General features: G+C 35.9%; 1 protein-coding gene and 1 pseudogene across 1 annotated transcript in view; one reads left to right on the top strand and one right to left on the bottom strand.

Annotated features, from left to right (window-relative positions):
* The window catches only part of ROBO1 (roundabout guidance receptor 1), a 1,107,232-nt gene that overhangs the window by 464,756 nt on the left and 615,973 nt on the right, over positions 1-26,503 (top strand). The window lies entirely within an intron of this gene.
* Positions 18,694-19,217, bottom strand: LOC117037520 (coiled-coil-helix-coiled-coil-helix domain-containing protein 2-like; annotated as a pseudogene).

The raw sequence follows: 26,503 nt of genomic DNA, 5'->3' as shown, positions 1-26,503 counted from the left end.
AAAAGTAGCTAACATGCAATATTATATTAGTTTCAGGTGTACATCATAGTGATTCAACAGTGCCCACCTGGCACTATACAGAGTTATTACCACATTATTGATTATATTCCCTGTGCTAAAGAAGTGATCACCATGATATGGCCAGCAGCCATCTGACACCCACGCTATCACGATATTATTGACTATATTCCCTATGCTGTGTGTTACATCTCCAAGAATTAATTTGTTTTATACCTGGAACTTTGAACCTCTTCTTCCCCTTTGTCTTTTCCCTTTTTTAAAATTTTCAATTACTGTTGACTTTCAATCGTATTTTATATTAATTTCAGGTGTATAACATAGTGGTTAGTCATTTATATCATTTACGAAGTGATCCCCCTAACTAGTACCCACCTGTCACTATCCATAGATATTATCATACTATTGATTATATTCCCTGTTTTGTATCCCCATGACTATTTTGTAACTACTGATTTGTATTTTTAATCCCTTCACCATTTTTACCTGCCCCCAAACCCCTCCCATCTATCACCCTGATAAATCTAGTACCGATCTGACACCATTCATAGTTGTTACAATATTATTAACTATAATCCTTATGCTAGACCCTAAATCCAAGTAACTACTGTGTAACAACCAATTTGTACTTCTGAATCACTTACCTAATGAGGTGATTCTCATTGATGGTTGTTTTGTGATTTAGTTGTAATTTTGATGTGGTCATGACACAAGGTTAGCACAGTGTTTACCGTGTGTGCCATCTTGACCAGAACCTCAAGCTGGTATTTCCTATTAAGCCTTCTTTCTCCCAGTTCATTATTATTTTCATAACATGATGCTATAGTTTATGTCAGAATATTGGTTAATTCTCCTGATTCCCCAGGTTTACTGGACCAAATATCATCTCTGTTAGTTCCTGTCTTGTTTCAGTCATCCATTTGTGATAGAGCAACAATGTTAGTCTGATTGTGTGTGTGTGTGTGTGTGTGTGTGTGTGTGTCTGTGTGTGTGTGTCCTTTTTGTGGGGGGAAAAGATGTTAGTTAAGGTGTGGAGGAAGTAAAAACAGACTAAAATATACCAAATACACTGAAAAGCCTAAGTAACTAAATCAAAAGCCAGAGAAACCGACTTGTAAGTTTGTACTATCTAAAATAGTTCTTAGGACTAATGTGGGCTGATAGTCAGTGTATAAATGAAAAACTAATAATATTGTTCGTATCAGAGATAATGTTACTGATCTCATACCCTGTGAATAAAGGTATGATTAAATGGTCAGATAGTTCAGTAATAATCCATTCCATATTAATTTCAGATATAGCTGTTGTGAGCATATATTGGAATGATTTCCCAGGTACAGATGGCATTTTGGAGTCCAGAAAAGTATTTCAGAAAATTAATAAATAAAATAAGAAGTCACTCAGGGATTTCTTGCCAGGAGGATAAGTATTCCTTACAAGGCACACTAGGAAATTGAATTGCAAGGAAGTTAAACAACCTTGCAACCCAAACCACATAATGAGACAAGAGGAAGAACTGGAATTATTATACAGTCACACTCTGCTTTAATCACTTGGAAAAAAAAAATCCATATGGCTTACACATGGGAGTTACCCAGTTGTAGTTACAATGCTCTCACAGTTTTGGAAGAGCCAGGGAAGCTCTAAGCCTTAGGCTCTAAGTTACACTCTCTTTCCTTTTCCTCTTCTTTGTTCAGACTTAGCACTTGTGGAATTTTATATCTTATGAAGACCCAGGCCCAATACCGGCTCAATTTTGCCTGTTGTTTGCCCTGTGCATAACTTTTAATGTTGTTTTTGTTTCACCTTATTCTAACTGGCATGGAAGAGTTCCTGCAAGCACTGGAGCCCATATTAAACTGAAGGAACATAAGATGCATCCATGATTCTGTCTCCAAACCCAAAGTAGGCAGACACGCAGCCAGTGACCTAGGCCCAAGAGCTCCTTCCCACATTTTCAATGCCATTATTTCTAAAATGTTAGGTGATGAATTGGAACACATTCTTAGTATTATAAGAACTGAAATACGTTCTTGTGAGTGCAAAGAATAGCCTTTTATTCATTCCAGAGGATGTTTACCTTAGCATCGAGTCCCTCTTAATGCCCAAACTATTGAGAGCTTTCCTCGGGGTCTTCTAATGACACATCTGGAGTCTGTTAGGGACCGTGTTACCACACAAACATCTCTCTGACTCTGTCTGGCTGTGTACCCTGAACTCATGTGGATTATTAAAATATTTAGAGAATTTAGTTAGCTAATTTCTCTTTGGTCTACACACTAATTATCTATTTGTACTGCATTTAATGGCTATTTTGGTGCCTCATAGATGGTAACAAATGTTATGCATATTTCTGCAGTGTATAAACACGTGTGACTGTATTTCTTAGTTTAGAATGCATGCAGTATATGCTTAAGTCCCAGTGTTCTGACATAAGTTAAGTCACACTTGTCAGGTCGGCTGAATGTTGTTGGCCAGTTTCATGGTCCAATAGTTTTGATAGAACAGGAATATCATTTAATGTAAGCTATCTCCCTGGGGAGCAAATGTGAAACCTAGTGGATTAATGGGATGCTTGTGCATGTGTGACTGTGTACTTCTTGGCAGGGCTTATTTTGTGATTTATAAACTGGTTATAAAAAAATTAAGTAAGAGCCATTTTTGGCTGTATTTATTATATGAATAGAATCATAAGTAATCTTGATAAGAAATGTTTCTTTCAAGCTTTCACTTAACACAATACCTGATACATAATGATTATTGAATAAACGCTGGCAGCTCTTTAAATTATTGTTACAAGCTGAATTATTTGCCTAAAGTTGCCATAACAAATTACGACAAACTGAGTGACTTAAAAACAGCAATTTTTTTTTTCCCTCTCACAGTTCTGAAGGCAAAAAGTTCAAAGTCAAGATGTCCCCAGGGCCATGCTTCCTCCAGGCTCTAGGGAAGAATCCTTCCTTGCCTTTCTAGCTTCTGAGGGTTGCTAGCAATTCTTGGTTAGCATAAATCTAATCTCTGCCTTCATTTTCACATGGACTTCTCCCCAGAAAGTTTGTGTGTGTGTCCAAATCCCCCCCTTCTTATAAGAACACCAGTCACAAGGACATCTACCCTAATTCAGTGTGACCTTGGGTGAACATGAACTGTGGAGGGTTACTGTTCAATCAAGGACACATACAAAGTTGTATAATTATTTAATGCTTAATGATTTCAAAGATGTGACCATACACTAATGAAATACGTGTTACCCAATACGCTACAAAATCCTAATATCCATTGTTCATCCAAGTAGACACATTGCACAACATTGTCATCATCCCACAAAATGTTTGTTCTTTCTCTTTTTTGATAATCACCTTGAGATTTTCTTAAGGAATTCTGAATTTTTTGGTTACATGTAGTTTGAACACAAAATGTTCTTACCCACTTGTTAACCTTCATAATTCAACTGCCGGGTTTCTGAATTTCATTGTTAAAAAACAAATACATCGATACACAAATAAATACATAAATAAATGTACTTTAACAGCAGTAACAGTAGTTTGTTTTAAGTTAGGTATATATTGTTTTAAGTTGAATACATTGCAACCACAATAAAACAAGTTCTGATAGAAAAAAAAGAAGACAGAGCAATGGGTAGATTACTAATAGTACTTGATATACACATAAACATACCGTGTTTTCCTGAAAATAAGATCGAGCCTGACAATCAGCTCTAATGCATCTTTTGGAAGTAAAATTAATAAAAGACCCAGTCTTATATAAGATTCATTAGAGCTGATTGTCCAGCTAGTCTTATTTTCAGGGAGACAGGTATTTACTTTCTCCACTATTTATAACAGTCTAAGGTGAAATATGTTTAAAATGGAACTCTTTTTCTTCCCTTATCTCCTAAACTTGCCCCCTCCTTAAAATCTTACAACCATTCAGTAAACAAAGCAAAATATTACAGATCTTTCAGTTATAAGATGCATCAGGTTTGAAGTCCTCGCGTAAACACAAAACAAAATATGATAGATTCAGTTATGCAAGCTAGAAATCTAGGAGTCATCTAAGATTCTTGCCTTTCCATGACTCTCCACAGCCAGCTCTTCAACAGCAAGTCCTATTGACTTTCCAAACTATTGCTTAAGTTTGAGGTTTTATCTCACTCTGCTGTCATCTCTTTAAACAAGCCACCTCACGTTTTTTCCTAGATCATTGCAACAAATGCCTAACTGGTCTTCCTGCTTTCACCTCTACTACACATCTTTATATATTGGATTACAATATTTCTCTTTTTAAAACCTTTCAATGATTTCCTATCAGACTTACAATAAAATCCAAACCACATGTGTACTCTACATAAAGCATTACTCTGTTATCCTTCTGTCAGCCTTTGTTTGATTTTTCCATGTTCCTTACTGAAAATTGCAATTATCTTTCTGTTTCACTCCTCTTTTTCTGTCTTCCCCTCTAAGATCTCATCTCTCTTAGGCATAAACTCTGTCATCTTAACTTTTGCAGCCCAGAATTTTTCACAAGGTCTGGCATACAGTGGGCATCCAATAAATATTTGTTAAATGAATGAATAAATCTACTAAGCCATCATAAAAGTAAACAAGGGATCACTTATCTCAAAGTAGAAATAAAAGTGGCTAGAAATGCTTTCCTTGTTACTAGAAAAATAAAGCTGGGAGCTGATGGCAATATCATTTATTTTTTTCCCCCAAAATCTATCAAAAGTTTCCTCGCAACTGCTTCTTTAACAACTAACGTAGACCACAGCTTTTCCTCTCTTCTTTAAACATCAGGAGAACATCATTAATGTTTAATATTTGAGCACAGGCCAAGATTTCTGTTTGTAAGTCTCAGGAGGAAAGAATTTTGATAATTGAATGATTTCCGGCAGGGAAGCACATTCCCAAATCCACATGTACTGATGTCTGTCCCAGTCTCCACTGCCAAGATGCTTATTTATTCTGTGTCTGGGGGTTTCCAGTTTTTTAAAAAAAAAAAAAAAAAAAAAAGCCCTGCCTCATTACTGTGTCCACTTATATTTGGTGTATAAATTATTTTCTCATTGATTCTACGCCATCGTATATTACTTGAGGAGTATGTCTTGCAGCTCACAGAAGTTCCAATTTGCCTGCAGCATGGTTGCAGAGAATATTGAATCATTTTTCTTGTTATGGACTGAAGCTTAGAATAAGATTTTCAGCTATTTATGATCAGCAGCTGAAATGTTTCTGTTGTCAGCCACTCTCAAAATAGCAAAGAAAGTTGGAGAGATTCTGTTATTGCTTTTCCTTCTCTCAGTGCCTTTAAAAATGTTTATTTTGTGTTCTTAAACAGAGTTCTTTTAGTAAATGTACCTCCCTAGATACCTTTGTAAGGCCCATGGCTGCCAAGCCTTAAATTTCACTGTTCCAAATAAACTGACTTTTCCTTTCTTCTGTTGTTTAAACCTTTCAAGTCATCTGAAAAAGATGAAGTTAATAAGCTGCCATTGATGATTCTGGTATGGGGTTTGACTGTCAGGACAGTATAAAGTTGTTTTTCTATGTTTTCAAAGTTGACTATTTTGTGGTTTGTGCACCTTGGAACAATTTAACCGTTGTTTAGAAAGAGAAAAAAGATGGCACAGTTATATTTCAATCTTTTAAATGTTCTATCTGTGTTTATAGTTTTTCCCCATTGAATCCGCCTTGGTTCTTGTAAAAACTAAATGAGCCTTATTGTTTTTCATTAAAATTTTATGCAATAATGGGAAGTGCAAGGTCTGCCGAGTATTAGAGGAAAGGAGGATGAGATGATAAGAGGACTGCCTGACATTAGTAACAATTGTCATCCCTGGCATTTATTTAGTGATTACTTTATGCCAAGACTTCTGCAAGTGCTTTATATGAATTAACTGGTTGAATTTTTACTAGAACTCTCTTGGTTCTCGTTATATATGGTATACTGTTATTATCCTCATTTTTATCATGAAGAAATGAGGCAGCAAGGACATAAGCAGCAGCCGGAGTCACACAGATAATAAGGGGCAGGACCAGGAGTGGAACGCAGGCGGTGTGCCTCCGGAGCTGCACAGCACAGGTATATGGTAAGGAAGGGACATTGCGCTGTTGTATGAATAAGACAATGGAAAGGTCATTCATAGGAATACTTTTAAGCAGACTTTCCAGTCAAATAATGAATTACAGATGGTAAGAGTCTCTTCAACATTTATCACCATAAAAACAAATGACTGCTGTAGTACAACTTATGTGTGTTATTACTTGGACGTAGGAGAAAGACGTTGGCATTCGGTTACCAATTACACAACTAATGAACCAGAGAATGTCCCTTTGTCTCTGTTTTCTCACCTTTAAATTGGGGATGATATTAGTGCCTACCTAATAGAGTTGTCCTGCAAACTAAATGACTTAGTATACATAGAATCATAGAAGATGTCATGGCAACATAACAGGGTACATTTTAGTTACATCGTTACGCACAAGGCTTTTCTGTACAAGTTTGGATGTAGACCATCCAAAAACAAAATACTACATCCATACAATCAAATTAGTGTCAGCAACTTGATTCCTCAGTTTTAAAAGAATACAGTGTACATAATTTAAATATCTGATACCAGAGAGACAGTTTAATTAAACATTTTATTCACAACCCATCATTGGGCTGCACATAATTAGGGACCGAAGGAGTCAGAGACTCAGCCAAACCCTACTCGAGGGAAAAACATATTTGAGATGTGAGCCCCAATGGAATTCAGGTTCTGTGATTCAGTCTGTGTTCCTTAGGGAACATACTGCTCAGTGATAAAATGTAAGATTCTTTCATTATTGTTTCAATCAATTTAGGATAAACCTTTCACATTCAGTTTTGACTCTGTGTACGTTACTTGTCATTAGCCATGATAAAGCATTTCCCCCAAGGTCTCCGGTGAAAGGAACTGGCAGTTTTCCTAATTACTCTTTCTTTGTTTCATTTTACCTTCCACACTGTACCTTTGCCTTTTTCCCTTTACACTTTTTTCTTTGCTGCAGTCATGACCTAATTTTTTTTTTTTACTTCATTTTTTCTGTGTAATATCTTCCTCAGGGTTCATACCCTTATGTTCCCCAGCATTATATCTGGAAAGTCCTCAAAACTAGGCAGCTGGTTGCCTAATCAAATCAGACCCCAGGTTAGCTACAAGTCTCCAATACTCAGGTGGATGAATATATAAATTAACACAAGGAAGGATGCAAATGTCTGTGCAGTTTTTAGCCATATTCACATAACCCTACTGTAATCATAAAGGATACATTCCAAATCCTATATGAAGTATGAATTCAAAAGATTAAGTACATGTCTCCTAGTAGTTTTCCATGTGAAAATATTTTGTTTGAAATTTAGTACTAAAGAGTATCTGGAGTTAATAAAAAGTAAAATTTTATTCTCTCCAGATGAATGAATTTAAAACCAAATTTTCTTACTGAAGAATAACAGAATGTATGCTCTTTTGGAAGCAATCTTTAATAGATCTTTAGGAAGCAATCTCAAATAGGTTGAAAAATATGTATGTTATGACTAGATGTACTTTATTGCATTTTAAACATTTAGGCAATGAACCAAAATTCAGACATTTCAATCTTGCATGATAGTTCATTTGAATTTCACTTGATGGGCAAGTCTCTTGATATTCTTTGATTCTTTGATATTCTTTGATATTCTTGATATTCTTTGAAATCAGTTATGATTTCTTGTAACTAGAATGTTACAAGAGTTAACAACTCTATTTTCAGAAAAGAAGAATAAGGGGGAAAAAGAAACATGGTGTAATCAAAGAAAAAACTGAAAACAACCCATTATTTTGAACACCTTTGTAATATATGTAGAGAGATGTATGTGTATATATAATGTTATATTGAAATACAGAAATACCGTAAGGGAATAATTTCTAAAGCGAGGCTTGAACTGCTTAGTTTCATATGTAGAATCAGAGTGTAGATACTAAATGCTTTCCATTGTTTGATCTAAACATGCCCATTTCCTGTCTGTTTTGACCACAGGTATAGGGCCCATGGATCTAGCTATGTGATGCCATCACAGACAATGTTTTATTAAAAACATATTTGGCAAAAGAGTCAAATATATGGTGACAGAATGAGACTAGACTTTGGATGGTGAACACACAATGGAATATATAGTTCATGTACTGTAAAGTTATACACTTGAAACATATATATTATTTACCAATGTTACCCCAATAAATGAAAAGTGAAAAAAAAAATTTGGCAACCATTTCACAAGAAAATAAGATAAATTTAGGAAGAAATGGAGAATTTATTTTTTCTGGCACTGATTAGCTGTGATATTTTTATTTATTTTTAATTTTTTAAGAGTTGTATCAAAATATAGCTAACATACAATATTACATTAGTTTCAGGTGTACACATACACCATAGTTATTCAACATTTATATACCCAAAGAAGTGATCACCATGATAAATCCAGCAACCATCTGACACCATACCACGTTATCATATTATTGACTATATTCCCTATGCTGTATATTATATCCTAATGACTTATTTGTTTTACATCAGAAAATTTGAATCTTTTATTCCCCTTCAAATTTCCCCTCCTTTTCAAGTTTTCTATTACAGTTGACATTAAATATTATTTTACATTGATTTCAGGTGTACACAATAGTGGTTAGACATTTATATAATTTAAGAAGTGATCCCCATGACTAAACTACTACCCACCTGGCACTACACATAGTTATTACCATATCATTGACTATATTCCTTATGCTTTACTTTACGTCCCCATGACTATTCTGTAACTACCAATTTGTACTTAATAATCCCTTTCCCTTTTTCACCCTGCCCCCAACTCCTGTCCCATCTTTCACCCCAATAAATCTAGTAACCCATCTGACACCATACATACTTATTACGTTACTAACAATAGTCTATATGATACACCCTACATACCTATGACTACTTTATAGTAACCAATTTGTACTTCTTAAACCCTTCCCCTTTCCACCTACTCCCAAAATGTTCTCTGTATCTATGTGTTTGTTTTTGTTTTGTTTGTTTGTTTGTTTTGTTCTTTAGATTCCACATATAAGTGAAGTCACATTGCATCTGTTTTTCTCTGTCTGACCTACTCTATTCTGCAAAATACCCTGCAGGTCCATCCATGCCACTGTAGATGGCAAGAACCCATTCCTTTTCATGGCCAAGCAATATTCCCTCGTATATGTGTACCATCTACTCTTTATCCATTCTTCCGTAGATGGACACCCAGGCTCCCTCTACATCTTGGCTGTTGTAAACAATGCTGCAATGTAGATATGGATGCATGTGTCCCCCCCAAGTAGTGCTTAGGGTTTCTTCAAATAAATACCCAAAAGTGAGATTACTGGGTCCTTCTCTGTCACTTGTTATAACCTTTGTTTTAAAGTCTATTTTGTCTGGCATAAGTATTGCTAACACAGCTTTTTTTGTTTGTTTGTTTCCATTTTGATGAAATATCTCTTCCCATCTTTTTACTTTCAGTTTGTGTGTGTCTTTTGATCTGAAGTGAGTCTCTTGTAGGCAGCAGATGTAAGGGTCTTGTTTTCTTATCCATTCAGATACCCTATCTTTTGATTGGAGCATTTAATCCATTTACATTTAAAGTCATTGTTGATAGATATAGAGCCATTGCCATTTTATTATTCATAGTTCTTATCTTATTTTTTTCTCTCTTCTTTTTCTTCTTATAGAAGTAAGTCCCGCTAACATTTTTAGTAATCCTGGATTGGTGGTGATGAACTCCTTTAACTTTTCTTGAGTGGGAAGCTCTTTATCTGTCCTATGATCCTAAATGATAGCTTTGCTGGGAAGATCAATGTTGGTTGCAGGTCCTTGCTTTTCATCATTTTGAATATTTCCTGACATTCCTTTCTGGCCTTCAAAATTTCTGTTGAGAAATCAGCTGACAGTCTTATGGGAGCTCTCTTATGGGTAACTAACTGCTTTTTCCTTGCTGCTTTTAAGATTCTTTCTTTGTCTTTAACCTTTGGCATTTTAATTATGATGTGTCTTAGTGTGGGCCTCTTTGAGTTCATCTTGTGTAGGACTCTCTGAGCTTCCAGGATTTTTGTATCTATTTCTTTTACCAGGTTAGAGAAGGGTTGTCATCATATCTTCAAACAGGTTTTCAATTCCTTGCTCTCTCTCTCTCTTTCTCATACTCCTATGATGTGAATGTTGGTACACTTGATGATGTCCCAGAAGCCCCTTTTATTATCCTCATTTTGGTTGGATTCTTTTTTCGTTTTGCTGTTCTGATTGGGTGTTTTCTGCTATCTTATTTTCTAAATTGCTGATTCGGTCCTCTGTTTCATCTAATCTACTGTTGAATCCCTCTAATGTATTCTTCATTTCTGTTACTGTATTCTTTATTTCTGACTGGTTATTTTTAATGTTTTCTATATTTATTTTTATGTTCCCTATCTCTTTGTTGAAGTTCTCCCTGAGATCATTGATCATCCTTATAACCAGTGTTTTGAACGCTGCATCTGGTAGATTGCTTGTCTCCATTTTGTTTAGTTATTTGTCTGGAGCTTTGTTCTGTTCTTTTATTTGGGATATGTTTCTTTGTCTACAAGTTTTATCTGCCTCTTCGTGTTTGTAGGATGGTTATGTCTCCTGGTCTTAGTAAAGTGGCCTTATGTAGTAGGTGTATTGTGGGGCCCACTGGCTCAGTCTCCCTGGTCACCTGAACCGGGTACTCCAGGTGTGTCCCTTGAGTGAGTTGTATGTTCCTTCATGTTGCAATTGAGCCTTGGTTGCTGTTTGCACATCAGTGAGAGCAACTGATCCTTGGGTTGATTGGTTGTGAGGACTGGCGCTGACTACAGTGGAGAAGTTGTGCTGCAGGGGCTGACCCTACAGAGTAGAATCTGCCTCAGCAGGGCTCTGGTGCCTGCCAGTCTGCCCTGTGGGTGTGTCATTCTTGGAGGTAGCTGGATGATTCTCAGGCTGTGTCTGAAGCTGGCAACCAGGCATAAGCTCTGGGGCCTCCTGGGAGGGGCCTCACCACAGGCAAAGTTCAGCCACCTCCTGTGCATTGCCAGGTAGCAACAGCAATGCAGTTGATTGTCACCTGCACTACCTCAGGAGGCCAAGTCATAAGCCAAGGATGGCTGTCACTAGTTTCAGGCTTGGGGTTGATCAACCAGAGGTATGAAACATGATGAAGCCAGATGCTTCTTGTTTGGGTTTTGTAAACCTCTGAGAGATTTTAGGAATGCCTGAAGCATGAGCCAAGAAGCTATTTATATGTAAAGCCACTGGAAGCAGCTTGGGTGGGCCTGCAAGTTGGGTGGGGTGGTGTCTCAGGGAATCAGGGTTAATGAACTGTGTTAGCCAGGTTGATGGAGACTCAGAAAAGGTGGCCATCTGCATCTGCATGATGCGACGGGGGAAGGGCTCAACAAAGAAACAATGGCCTCTGCCAGCTCCTTTGTCTGTTCAGGAGAAAGCTGTTCCTCCAGCCCTTGCCTTAAAGCCAGACAATTCAGTTCCTCCCTGCATGTACCTTTCTCCTTTCAAGCTGCTGCCCTAGCAATGGAGCTCAGAGTGAGTGAGTCCATCAGCAAGTTAGTCCATGCACGTGCCCTTTAAGAGGAGTGTCTGGGAGTGCAGCCACCCTCCATAACACTAAGCCACAGTCTCCATTGGTTTTCATAGCTGGACATTTTAGGGACTTCTTTCCCCAGCATTGAAATCCTGGACTGGGAAGACTGGTGTGGGGCTAGGACCCCTCACTCCTCCACAGGGACATCCACAGCAGAGGTATCCCTCCTGATTTTTAACAGTCACATGCTGGTGTGGGTCCAGCCCATTCTGAGTCTCTGCCTTCTACCAGTTTCCGGGTGGCTTTTCTTGTATGTCCTTAGTTATAGGGCTTTGGTTCAGCTAAATCAGGTGATTATCAATGATGGGTATTCTGTAGTTTATTTGTAATTTTGATATGCTCATGAGAGGAGGTAACCACAGTGTTTTTCTACTCTTCCTTCTTGACCAGATCCTCCAAGAAATGGAGAATTTTGCATAAGAGCTGCTGTGTGCTAAATATTTTCTAAAGACAATATTTGAAAAATCATACTGGGGACATTTTTCTTTAAGCTTAAAAATAGATTATGTTTGCAAACGCATGCTTTCTTTTCAAGGACTGAGTGAAATTTTCTTTGTCACACATCTTTTATTTATTCTTTCATTGCTTAAAAATTATTGAGTGCCTATGTGAATAGTATATGGCTCCAGGCATTGAGGAGCTAACCATCTGAGGGAGAAGGGAAACAGTTAACCTAAATAAGTTCTTGTTATACAATATGACCCGTGATTTAATAAGGAAACAAACCAAAGCGAGAGATTACATAATGGAAAGAACATGGACAATGGAGTCTGATACACATGTGTTTAAAATCTTTACTTGGATGCTTCTTACCCATAAAATATCAATAATGATAACCCCTGCTTCATGGGGGTTTTGGTAGAACCAATAGAAACAGTTATTTTCCTGGGACATCATAGATACTAAATGCATAAATTAGCAGTATTATGAGGGCACTGGACGAAGTGAACACTTTTTTTTTTCCTTTTGATAGGAAAGACTTCTTACTTGTCAACCTGCTTTAGAGAATCAGTAAAAATTGAAAAGTCGATCAAAGGAAAACATATATGGTAAATGTGATAAATGATGCAGTTTGTGATTTTGTTGAGATTCAAAGAATAATCCATTGGTCTCTTTGTGGTGCTACTGCAGCACCTCGTGTGTGCCTTCGTTAGTACCTGCCTTCCTACATGTGAAAAATTCCACGTGTAATGGTAACTTTCTTCATCCTCTCTTTCTCCAGAGGGAAGAACACATACTATCCATTTATCCTATGTTCTCACTATTTGTCTCATAGCAGGTGCCTAATAAATTGTGTATTGGTTAAATTATAAAAGGAAATGCTATTAATTTGTTAATCATCAAGCCAATACTCTACCACTCATGAAATTTCAGGCCCTTTTGGAACTGTCATTTAGGTATACCCAGTGCTTGCCACTTAGGGAAGAACAACAATAAAGTTATCCTTAACTTTTAAAATAGTTGCATTCCAGAAAGTCTGACTTTTAAGTTGTTTTTAAAATTATATGTACTATAATCAATCTTTTAAATTATATCTATCATTAGTTTACGTTTTAGTATTTGAGATTGATGGTCATAAGAATATTTTTTTCTCATCAAGACTAAATTGATATTATAGTCAAGAAGGAAACATATTCCTGAGCTATGTATCTAAATAAAGTCAAAAATAATTGAATAGACATGAATAGATATTATTTTAAATCATAAAACACTACCCTACCATGTTTATGTGAATAGGATGAAGATTTTATAGGTAGGCAAGCCAGATCTTTGAATATTGGATTTTTAAGTGGAAAATATTTAGGTACTGTAGCAAAGACCTGATATAATAACGTCTTAAATAAGTGAGAAATTAATTTTTTTTCATATAACAATTTGAGTATAAACAACATAAGTGGTTTCATGGGGTCAAGTGATACAGGATCCTTTTATCGTTTTCCTTTGCCATTCTCATCACAAAACTTTCAGATCTTATTCCAAAATGGCTGTTCCAGCTCCTGCTATCATGTTCACATTCCAGTCACATAAAGAGAAAGAAGAAGGGAGAGGGAGATCCTTCCTTTAAGGCTACCAGACAGAGTTTGAACATTGTTTCATTTCATATTGCAGTGCTCAAATATGTTTTCATCTTACACCTAGCAGAAAGGGAGTCTAAAAAATGTATATTTTATGAAAAGAAAATAAAGCTAAAATTCATAGGACTTATTACCAAAAGAATGAGGAGAAATTGGATATTAGGGACAGCTAGCAGTCTCTGATACAAGAGTTTAAATCAAGAGGGATTTTACAAGGAATTTGCATCATTACTCTAAGTCTTGCCTTTCAAATTTCCTCCAAAGCACCATCGTGCTAATGTTCAGAGGAAATGCATATGAATCATATCCTACGTAAATGTTGGTGATTACTGTCTAAGGTGAGTTCAACAATTCCATATGGCAAGCTAAGCATATATACAAATTCTATTGTTGATTATGAAATAATATGAATAATAACTAACAGTTCATGAGAATTGATTATGTCCCAGGGATAGTTTTAAGCATATTAAAGTATTAACTTATTCAATTGTACCACATCTCTTTGAGGAGGATGACTATTATTATGTCAGCTTTATAGATAAAATAAATTAAGGAAAAAAAGTATTTCCCATTTGAATATAAGTGCTAAAAATAGTTAATAATTGCATTTTCTTGACTAATAAGGTGTTGAATGTATGAATGGATACAACTGGAATGGATACAAATGGAATGGATAATTGGATGAATGACAGACCAAAATTTACATACAGGAACATAGGTATTCCAATGATTGTATCCCCTTGGAAGGAATCACTTTCTCTAGTGGAGGTTCTACTGATCAAAAGATTTATGGCACTCCAGTTATGGAGCTGTCTAGAAAGTTTGTAGCATAGTCTTTTGAAAATGTATAATGATGAGCGATATGGTCCTTAGAGGTTATTTTTTATTTCATTTTCTGTTTGGAAAAAATGAAGTCATTCAGGAAAAGTCTTTTGGAAGGTTAAACTTAGAAAAAAGCAATTTTAGTCAAAAATGAAGTGTCCTTGTAAGTTAATGAGAATGCTTCTCTCATGTGGTAGATAAATTGATTAGTTTTGTATAATCCTAGTCTATTTGAGTTAAAGGTAAAAATTAAGTTTATATATATTTTTTAAGTAAAAAGAAAAGTTATGTCTATACATGTGGTAGTAATTTAAATATTTTTCAGAGGCAAAGACATTCTTTGTCATGAATGTTTACAATGAAAATCTTGACTTTATATTTCTCTCTCACAGTTATAAAAAAAAACAAAAAAAACAAAATTACGATCAAGAAAAAACAAAAATTTAGCATGAATAGACTAAAAAGCCAAGCACGTTTAAATGTTTAAAATAGTCTTTCTTAACTGAGATTTGATCATAAGTCAATACTATTGGTTTCTATAGAAAAGAGAGTAGCAAGACATAGGGCTGGAAACTGGGCAGGAGCTTGATTTGAAAGGGCTTTTGGCTGTGTTAGTGATTTTGCAGTTTACCTTTAAGGGAAGTGATATGAGCTGATAAGGAAAACAGTCTATAGGACTAAACTACAATATAGAAACTAGATTTGAAGCAGACAACTTGCAACTAGAGACCAGGACACAACTGAGATAGTTCACGGGGTAGACAATGGACCCTAAAGCAAAGCAGGGATGTTGGGCAGGGAAAGAGCAAATGGCTTTGAGAGAGTAAGAAGTTAAAACCATTGAGACTTAGAGACCAATTATCCAATCAGGACTTGAGAAAGGGAGGAGTCAAGAGTGATCCCTAGGGTTTTGTCTTGACCATCACAATAGGGTCAGTTGCTCACTTCTATTGAGCACTTTATGTTAAGCAGTTGGCTGAAGTCTTCATATTTATTACTTTAATGTTCAAACACAACTACTATGATGCACTCTTTATAAATTAGGAAAGCAAAATTTGAAGACATTAAGTAATTCCCTAGGTCAGAGTACTGAACTTCTATCAAAGAGTTCGCTACTTTGTCTCAGGAGAGGTTAGAGAGGTAGACTGGAAAAGAACTTGTAAGAACAGGATTTTAGAGATATTACCTTGGCAATTGCATGAAGGGTATTACATTTACAGATATTTCAAGTATACAGATTTATCATTTAAAAATCCAGGACTTTGGAGGCAGGACTTTGGAGTATAGGTGATGTTTTCAGTATCCTTTATATTGTACATCTACAATCTTATGTTTTAGCTAATGCTTAAGTGCATTATACATAAATTGCTAAGTTCAGACTTGCTAAGTTAAAGATGAGTTACTACTCAAATGCTTTGCTATATTCCATTTTAAAATATAGACACTACTAAATGTCTTTTCAATTAGATAATTGAAAATTTGCTAACTGGATTAATTTTTACATGGCTTTGTAATTTGTTTCTTCACTTGATGTTAATGTTTTCAGACATAGACCAAATTTTATTTCCTGAAGCAGCAGGGAAGCCTGAGCAAGGTGAAAAAGCCCGAGGAGTCGGAGAGTGTATTGTGCCAAGGCCCAATGGCATGATTCATGTAGGTCGTGCTTGGCAGAAGGCCATACTACATTCTTGGTACAAACGCTTGATAATGTTCTCTGTTTTACAACACACGGCAGTGTCTTTACAATATCAGCTCCTGAGTGGGCTACTTTTGTCTTAATCAAGTAAATTTGATCATGGTGCTGCTATTACTGGAATTTGGGGGATCCAAGCACTTTGGCTGATAAAATTTTTCTCAGTAGGATTTTTTACTTTAACTTTTTGTATACTTAAATGCAGCAACAGATAGCTCAAGAATAGTTGATTTTTCTGCATTATTTGGCAAAGAGTATTTGACGAAGTGAAGTCTGTGGTTCAGGTAGAATGATTATTGGGGAAATTGACTCTAGAATTTTGGGCAATTTCTGCAGTTGAAACCAAAGTCATTCTCATCGAGCATAATGCTCTCCCTGCCTCTGGGTCTTCTGATTCTGAATGGCTTCTGTTTCCGCTAGGATGTCTCTGCATTTTGAGTACAGTTTTAAGAACATTATTGCCAAAACAACATTGAGTTTTATAAAATCCATGTATTTCATTTGTCCTATTTTTCTTTTCTTCCTGTTGAGAGCAATTCAAGTATTAGTAAACTAAGATGCTTTATAACCTCTTTTTCTTTTCTATCATTCTTTGAGTGTGCTCAAACTCGTGATATTTTTAATAATCAAGTTTAAGCTATGGAATGTTACTGCTACTATAGTAAAAATTTAATATCTATCTAATATTCTTTGCTCGTATGTTTTCGTTTAACTTGCAATGTCAGCCAGTAAATTAAATCTGTACTGTTCACTGTCCTTATCTAATTTCAAATATTTTTAAAAGTACATTGTTCTGTTCTCTCCTTGTTATTATTAATGAAAAATATAAAAAGATTGAGCTTATGCATGCCACAGAGCCTTATGCTCTCTTTTTCTTTTAGATACATCTTTGCAAATAGCGTAAATCTGGTGATGCATTATTCAGAGGGCATAGGCTCATTCGAATTCTAACTCTAAAGAGTAAATTCACTAAATAATATCTAATAGAACAAAAGTAAAATTAAGTACTCATTCAAACAGTCCCTGTGCAAATGGATTTTACCTTATTGGCCGTTAAAAAAAAAAAAATGCTGTTCTTGGAAGATCTTAATTTGCATATATCAATTGAAGCCACTGAGAGTTAGGGGTATAACCACAAGGAAAATGTAAACTAAAAAGGATCACTGTCCACTTGGAATTTAGCATCAGGGAGCCACTGGTGACTGGCAAACATTGTGTCATGAAGTTGTTGGGCGTGCGGCTGGATTGCCATGAATTAGAAAGGGAGATGAGGCAGTGAAGAGGGTAAGTAGAGGGGGGAAGCGGAGATAATCAGTGTGGTTTATTTTATGTTTATTTGTTAAAGATTGATGCGTTGAGTGGGTTCAGATGCTGCCATAAAGGGTTCAATATTGAAGGAGAAGTGAAACATATCAAAGAGCTATGGACAGCATATCCAACATATCAAAGAGTGTAGATAATGAAATGACCAAAGAAGCTGAGAATCAGAGGTCCAGAGCACAGCCTTGAGGGAGAGGAGGTGGTGAGGAGGATAATTTTTTCTAGTATAAGAGGCAGAAGGACAAAAGGATGGACTGGAGGACGTGAAACCACGCCTGTAAGTTTGAAGTGAGGAATTGATTGGCTGCCATCTGTGTTCTCTGTGAATTGGAGGTTCTGTCCTCTGCTGCAAGCTAAGCAGAAGTCATGGAGTGGCATACTGGAGGTTAGAGGTGAATCGGCAGTATTGAAAATAGCCATTATGAGTAAAATTGAAGAGAGCAGACCTAGGTTATTATAGTCAATAATCTAAAGAAATAATTACTTTCTAAAAATAAATGGCTTAAATTTTATAAAAGTGGCAGTCCCCGCCCCATATGAGGTCGGACAATTAAGTTTGTGAACTCATCCTAGAAAAAGTGCTACATACCTCATTGTTAAATATCACTATAGTCACCTTTGAAGTCCTCCCCTTGAGAAGCTATGCACCGATGCCAGTGCCTAGGGCACCCTTCAAAGCAATTTTGGAACTCTTTTTCTGGAATGGCCATCAGAGCTGTCCTCGTATTACCCTTGATGTCCTGAATGGAAATTTGAATTATCTTTTGTTTTGTAGATGGGCTTTTTTTCTTCCTATGTGAACATTTTTAGAATCTTTCTTGTGTTTTTTATTTCTTTTTGCTTTTTTCTTTTGTTTTGGAAGAAAGTCATTTTATTCTAATTGATTCACAATGACATCACAAAAGCTGGTGTAAGGAGGCCACACAAACATTTGCTGAGCCCCAAACTCACTGCTACCATCTCAGTGAACTTTTGTACAGTTATGAACACCCATTGTACAGGTATGTCCATTGCAGTTCTGCAACGGAAACTATTAATGCTGGAGGAGAGGTTTAACTGGTGGTTTTACACTTTACACTTTCACTAGCAATTATAATTTTATACTAAATTAACTTGGTCACGAGAGATGAGTTTCCATGTCTTCAATTTGAACTTCTTTATTAGTCTAATCCATTTGCAAATCTGCACTGTTACAACACCTCACTGAAACCCTCACAAAGCTTAAGGTCACCTTGTTTCTGACACTCCCAAAATTGTTTCATCTCATCGTGGCATGAGCCAAACTGCTGTTGCTACTGGTATGCCGGCTGGATTCCCTGAGGCTCCTGGTAAGTGGTGTCACATCTTGCAGGCTCAGCATTACTTTCTCCACTGAAGGCCCCTGTGATGGCATGATCTAATGTGTGGCCATCAGCTGAGCCCACAGCTACACCAGCCACAGTGGTTACCCTCTAGGCCATCAGACCTGGCTGCCGAGGTGCCGGAACAGGTGAGCCAACAGTAGATGGTGGAGCTGCTGCTGGCGGCTGAGCTGCTGGCGCTGGCCTGGGCACAAGTCTCATCTGAAGTGCCCAGCTGGCCAGAGGGGCCATGCGGGAGGTCTGGTTTAGGAGTCCGTCCATGCAGAATCGCAACTGCACGATGGCTGGGCACCTACCAGGGAGAGACTGGGAGGAGAACTTGGCAGCTTCTTTTTGCGGTTTTCTAGAACAGGTGTGAAGTTTGGTCTTTTCTTTAATCCTATCATGCACTTGATTGGCCCTTTCAGTCTATTCAAAGGCTAGTGTTAGCTCTAGAAAATGTATTGATCTGTTCCCCTGCGTTTTCTCTCTTCTCAGTAAGGCAATCGTATTAGTCAAATATTAGATCTCTTGGATTGACTCACTATATCTTTTCTGTTATCTTTTATATTTCTACTTTATGTTTTTGTACTATTTACTTGGAAATTGCCTAAACTTTATTTGTGTGTGTGTGTGTTTTAAAATCTAGAAGACTGCCTTCACTTTCTTTTTTATCAACTTTTTAATCTGTCGGAGGAAGAGCATACCACATAACTAATGACTCCGAGTCTCTTTTGTTCTCTGGTTGTCCTTCTTTCATTGAAAAGTGAAAAAAAAGACATAATTTCTGCCCCATTGGAATTTAATCTTTGGTAGGGATTATATCTGTTATCCATTGCTATATAACTAATGGCTCAAAACTTCATGACTTGAAACAACTGCCTTTTATTTGGCTCATTATTCTGCAGGGTGGAAATTTGGGCTGAGCCGTGCTAATGGGCTGGGAGCTGTTCAGTTGACCTCTCATGAGGTCGCTCAAGTGACTTCAGTTAGATCCACGTCAGCAGAGGCCAGCTAGTTTCTGACGGCGTTGGCTGGTAGGTCTGGGCTGGATGGGAAGGCAGAAGCCTTTCTCCTGTTGTTGCCTTATCCTTTAGCTGGCTCATTTGGTCTTATTCACATAATGGGAGCTGGGCTTCAAGAGTAAATTAGAAGGCAAGACCCAAAGTATGAGCATTTTTCCAGTCTCCACTTATTTTCCATTTGCTATTATTACATTGGCCAAAGCAGGTCAGAGAGCCAACCCCAGAGTCAACATGGGAAGGGACTGTGCAAGGTTGTGAATGAAGGGAGCCATGATAAAACTGGAGCTCCCACTGCAATAATCTATCAGTGGTAAAATATAAGCCCAGAAAGAGAAGACAGGACAATTTTGAAACATTCTTTAAAAATGTAAAATTAAACCCGTGATTTTCATGTTACAATATGGTATATTCTAGAAGAATTCAGTGAAAGAAAAATAGAGCTTGAACACCCTAGAAAAAGTTTCATAAAGTGCTTAGGCTTCATCAGATTATTAAAGATCCCGGATGAATTTGGATAGGCCAAAAGTGAGTGTGGACTCATGGGGACATTGAAGATGTGGGAGATCAGAGGGGAGTCACATGATTTCACGGACATGTTATTTCATTAAACTTCAGATTTTCTCAGTGAAAGACTAGTAGTGATGGTGGATAGTCAAATTACAGTTAGTTGCCAGGAGGCCATGAATAGCTGATTGGAACACTCTGTTGATGACATTTTAACATCAGGTAAAATGAAAGAAAGAGTCCCTGCTGGCAAACATATACTTTTTGAAATTCAGAAGTTCTCAATTATTTTCTAAAAAGATCTTCCATAAGGAAAATTATAACCAGAGAGTTAAGGACATCAGATATTTCGAATAAATATATAATCTAAGATTTATTCTGGACTGAAAGAACTTAAAACTTACTTTTATGTTAATCATATTTTTTAGCATATTGGAAGATATCTTTCAAAGACAAACACCAAGATATTTAGTTTAATGTAAATATAGACCAGCATTCTAATTTTTGAAGACACTTGTGAAACTCATGTAATTTTTTCTGAAATTGACACAGTTTTAGCCTCTCTTGATGCCAGTCAAATAACTGATACTTCTCCTTCATTGTAGTTAATTAGTCTAATTTATGTAGGATTTTAGCCAAAGAATTATTGCTCACTGACAAAAACAAAAGTACTTAATATATTCTGCCAAACATTATTAAAATAAAATAATGCATTTGGAATTATTTAAATTACACACTTAAATTCCCTACAATGCACTAAATGAAGACCTGTGTTTAAGGAAAAGTTAAATATAAGTTTCAATTTTTATGCAAGGAATATATATTTTATTAAATGAATTATAAGCATTTTTTATGTATATCTGGCTGTCTTCATTTGAAATAATGTTATTGGAAGATACACATATATAATGCTACATATACTATCCTTATTAATATTAAACTAATTTAAAAGACTTAAGGATTGCATTGGTTTTGGGGTTCACTGGGATGAATCGCTAAACAGATACTTGCATTAACTGATTTCGTTCCTGAAAATGAAATTAGTCGGTACAGCCCAATGCCTTGCAAGTTTTATCATTTCCTATTTAACAAAAGTCATCTTTGAAACGGTATGTGATCTGAAAAAATTGGAGGCTGAAGAATCTCTCCAGATTTATCCTGAGTTGTATGTGTAAATAAACTATGTAAATTACATGACTATAGAATACAGTCCATTTCTAGACAAGAACCTTAGCCCTCTCCTAATTTGGAGAAATATTTGTAGCCACTTGTGAGAATGAAAGTATTAGAATTTCCACATAAACACATTTTTATAAAAAGAAAGAAACCACTGTGACAACTGGAAATAATACTAATCCCTTGCACTAAATTTTAAGTATATCAGAGTAAGATCTCATAGTCTGATTGTTCCAAGTATACCCTCAAATAGCTTCTCATCTTGTTTATTGTCCTTATCAAAAGATGCAGGATACTTCACATTTACATTAATCACAAAACTGTCAGAGAGTATTGATGTTTCACACTATTTGCAAAGGCCCTTAATCTTTTCCTGCACTTGGAAAACCCTGAGTGACCTTTCAGAAAATACAAATAACTATAACTATATGCAAAAATTGTCTGTTTTTGCAGCTGATTTGAGCTATTTCTCTTTTCTACACTCTCCCCATCTCTTCTTTTATTTTCCTTCTTGTTTTTCTACTTCTTTTTCTTCTCCTTTTCTTCCTTCTCTCCCTCCTCCTCTTTTTTCTCTCCCCTCATTTTGCATACATGCTCATTTGCTCATAAGTACCTAGGGATGGACGGAGAATGTCCATGAATTAATAACATTGATTTTTCTCCCTATCGTTTCAGTAGCAGTGAAGTTTATTACAAAATTCTATAGCAAACTATTTCAAAATTTTAAGGTTCAATAAACCAGTCTTGTACAATCAATCATGATTTCTGTCTGCAAAACAAAGACCCTCATTTAAAACAACAGCAGTAGCTCACTTTCCCTTTAATCTGCAGTGTCAATTTTAAAGGAATCCCATATAGATGGAGTAATATCAAGAAAGAATTTTCATATGCATTATTCTTATTTCCTTTAATGTATGAAAGTATAGTAATTAGTTGTAACATTACTAACAACAAACTCATATGTGTACGTTTATGATATATCAAAATCTATCCTATGCGTACTACATCCTTCGATGTGTTTAATCTGCAAAACAATTCCATGAATGAGGGTTCATTCATTTCATAGTTGAGGAAACTGAAGCAGAATAAAGTCACACAGCTGGAAAGTGATAGAGCCAGTTGGGTGTTTTTGTTTGTTTTGTTTTGTTTTTTTGTTTGTCTTTGTTTTTTTGGCAGGGGAAGGTGCTGTTTTTGCTTTTCTTTTTGTTTTCTTTCCCTGATGCACAATTAATATAATTGCTTATGAGGCTGAGGAATTTTTTAACTTTTTAAAAGGTATACAATAGTTTAAGAAGAGTATAAAGCCTAGGTATGTCACAAAGAACAGCCATAACCTTACACACCTGTTAACATTTTAGCCTATTTTTTTTTCCTTTTCTTACAACACCTCAATTTGTATTTCCTAAGAATAGGAATATTCTTACATAATCATAGGTGAGTTCTCAACTTCAGTAACATTAACATACATACAACAATTTTTCTTTAATCCATATTTCAATTTTTTCAACTGACCAATAATTCCTCCACAATATTTTTTTACCAACAGCACAAGATCCAGTCTAGCATCAGGTATCACATTTAGTTTAAATGTATCTTTAGTCTCCTTTAATCAGAACATTTCTACTGCATGTCTTTGTTTTCATAACATTGACATTTTTAAGAATATAGTGAGACTGTGGTCTTACTTACAAACAAGTGGTAATTGCAAGGCTGATGGTGAAAGAAACAGATCTGAAGGAAAACTTGAACATGAAGGAATGGTCTACCAAAATTTCACTAGACATGCTAAGGAGGTAATTAAGATAGTTGAAACTATATTTATTCTGATCTTTCAAGGAAATCTAGAATATTTTTAAGAAAATAGAATAATTATTGCACACATTGCCAGTTTTCCACTAAACCTAAGTGTCAAACTCACCAGAAGAAAGCTCAAGACACTCTGGCAAAAATGACACAGTATATAAAATGAATTGATTAACTAATTAATTAGTCAATTAAACCTACCCACCTATAAGTTTCTATTGATTTGCTTGTTTCTTTGGTATTACCCAGATAGAATATATAGAATTCACCTTGCAAGATCAAATAGTTCATTAAGATAATGGTAGCTTAAACAAAACTGCTGGCAGTGGAGATAGAGAGAAGTGGATGAATTTGAGTATAATTTGCATCCTGAGACTGACAAGATTCTGTGGTGAATTGAACATGGGAGGTGAGCTGTAAGGCAAGACCAGGGATGCGTCCTGAGCTCCCACTTTGCATATTTGATTCAGTGATATCATTCACGAAGGAAGACTACCACATTATGGGAGAGGAGGTCAAGTTTAGTTGGGATATAGTCTCTTCTTAGATATTTGCATAGCAATACTGCATTATATGTACAAATCTGAAAATCTGAAAGGAGGGTTGAGGTGGAAAAACAATTCTGCGCATCACCTGCACATAGATGATAGTAGACATATTGAATGTGGAAAAGTTGCCTGGGAAGACTCTAGAGAGAGTGAAGGAAAAAGAGGCCATGGCATAGTCTTGAATAAGGCTCGCATTAAAGAGCTTGGTGGAGGATGGTTAGATTGCCAAGGAGCTAGGAGTAAAACAGCAGTCAGAGATGTAGGAGTAAAACCAGAAAGAGTGTGTCACAACAAACTAGAGAAGACTGAAGGAACTAAGAAATATTCACCATTGTCAAAGGTTGCCAAGAGAGAAAGAAGTTAAGTGTTGACAAATAAACTCTAACTTTGGAATCACCCTGGTGCTGATGACTTTATCCAGAACTTTTACTGTGGAGTTATGAGTGTAGATTCCAGATTTGAGTGAGTGGATATAGGAAAATGATAGTGAGGAAAATTAATCAAAGAATAATGTTTTATTTTTTCTGTTCTTTTCCTAATTTTTAAAAATTTTTCAGTTACCATTGACATAAAAATATTACATTAGTTTCCAGTGTACAAAACAGCGTAGTGATTAGACATATATACTATATATATGTGATAACACAATAATTTTATTACCCTGTGCATTTTATTACACCGTACATAGTTATTATAATATTATTGACGTATTCTCTATGCAGTACTTTACATCCCTGTGACTATTTTTTTTCAATTGTAGTTGACATTCAATATTATTTTATATTAGTTTCAGGTGTACAGCATAGTGGTTAGACATTTATATAATTTGTGAAGTGATTTCCCTGATAAGTGTAATACCCACCTGACACTACACATAGTTTTTACAATATTATTGATTATATTCCCTATACCGTATTTTACATCCTGGTGACTATTTTGTAACTATCAATTTGTACTTCTTAATCCCTTCACCTTTCTCACCTAGCTTCTAAACCTGCTGTCATCTGGTAACCATCAGTTTGTTCTCTGTATCTATGAGTTGTTTCTGTTTTGTTTGTTTATTTTGTTTTTTGGATTCTACACGTAAGTTCATAAGGTATTTGTCTTTTTCAGTCTGACTTATTTCACTTAGTATAATACCCTCTAGGTCCATCAATGTTGTCACAAATGGTAAAATTTCACTGTTTTTTTATGGCATAGTAATATTCCATTGCATATATGTACTAGATCTCTTTATCCAACCATCTATTGATGGGCATTTAGGTTGTTTAAATATCTTTGCTATTGTAAATAGCACTGCAGTAAACACAGGGATGCATATATCTTCTCAAATTAGTGTTTTGGATTTCTTAGGATAGACACCCAGAACTGGAATTTCTGGGTCATCAGGTAGTTCTGTTTTTAATTTTTTGAAGAACCTCCAAACTGTTTTCCATAGTGACTGCACCAATTTGCAAACCCACCAACAGTGCATGAGATTTCCCTTTTTTCCACATCCTCACCAACACTTGTTTGTTGATTTATTGATTATGGCCATTCTGACAGGTGTGAGGTGATATCTCATTGTGGTTTTAATTTGCATTTCTCTAATGGTGAGTGACCTTGAGCATCTTTCCATATGTCCTCTTTGGAGAAATATCTGTTCAGGTCCTCTGTCCATTTTTTAAACGGTTTGTTTGTTTTTTTTTGGTTTTGAGTTGTATGAGTTCTTTATAAATTTTTGATAATAGGCCCTTATCAGATGTATCATTGGTAAATATCTTTTCCCATTCAGTAGAATGCCATTTTGTTTTGTTGGTGGTTTCTTTTGCTGTCCAAAAACAGTTTAATTTGATGTAGTCCCCCTTCCTTTTTTTCTTCTTTTCCCTTGCCCAGTAGGATATATCAGAAAAATATTACTAAGGGTAATGTCAGAGAGTTTACTACCTATCTTTTCTTGTAAGAGTTTTATGATTTCAGGTCCTACATTTAGGTCTTTAATCCATTTTGAGTTTATTCTTGTATATTGAGTAAGAAGATGGTCTAGTTTCATTTTTTTGCATGTATCTGTGGAGTTTTCCCAGCACTAGTTATTGATTAGACTGTCTTGACCCTATTGTATATTCTTGCTTCCTTTGTCATAGACTAAATGACCGTACAGGCATGGGATTATTTCTGGGCTCTCTAGTTTATTCCATTGATCTGTGTCTGTTTTTATGCCAGTACCATGCTGTTTTGATTATGATGGCCTTGTAGTATAGTTTGATATCAGGTAGTGTGGTACCTACAACTTTGTTCTTTGATCTCAAGATTGCTGTGGCTATTCAGATCTTTTATGGTTCTATATAAACCTTAGGATTATTTGCTCTAGTTCTGTGAAAAATGTCATTAATATTTTGATAGAGCTTTCAATGAATCTCCGGATTGCTTTGGGTAGTATGGACATTTTAGCTATATTCTTCCTATCCATGAGCATGGTATATGTTTCCATTTATTTGTACCTTCCTCAATTTGTCTCTTCAATGTCTTATTA

The sequence above is a fragment of the Rhinolophus ferrumequinum genome, chromosome 2, assembly GCF_004115265.2.
Source record: "Rhinolophus ferrumequinum isolate MPI-CBG mRhiFer1 chromosome 2, mRhiFer1_v1.p, whole genome shotgun sequence".
Taxonomy (NCBI): Eukaryota; Metazoa; Chordata; class Mammalia; order Chiroptera; family Rhinolophidae; genus Rhinolophus; species Rhinolophus ferrumequinum.
The sequence above is the reverse complement of the archived record's forward strand: the minus strand, read 5'-3'. Positions and strand labels throughout refer to the sequence as shown.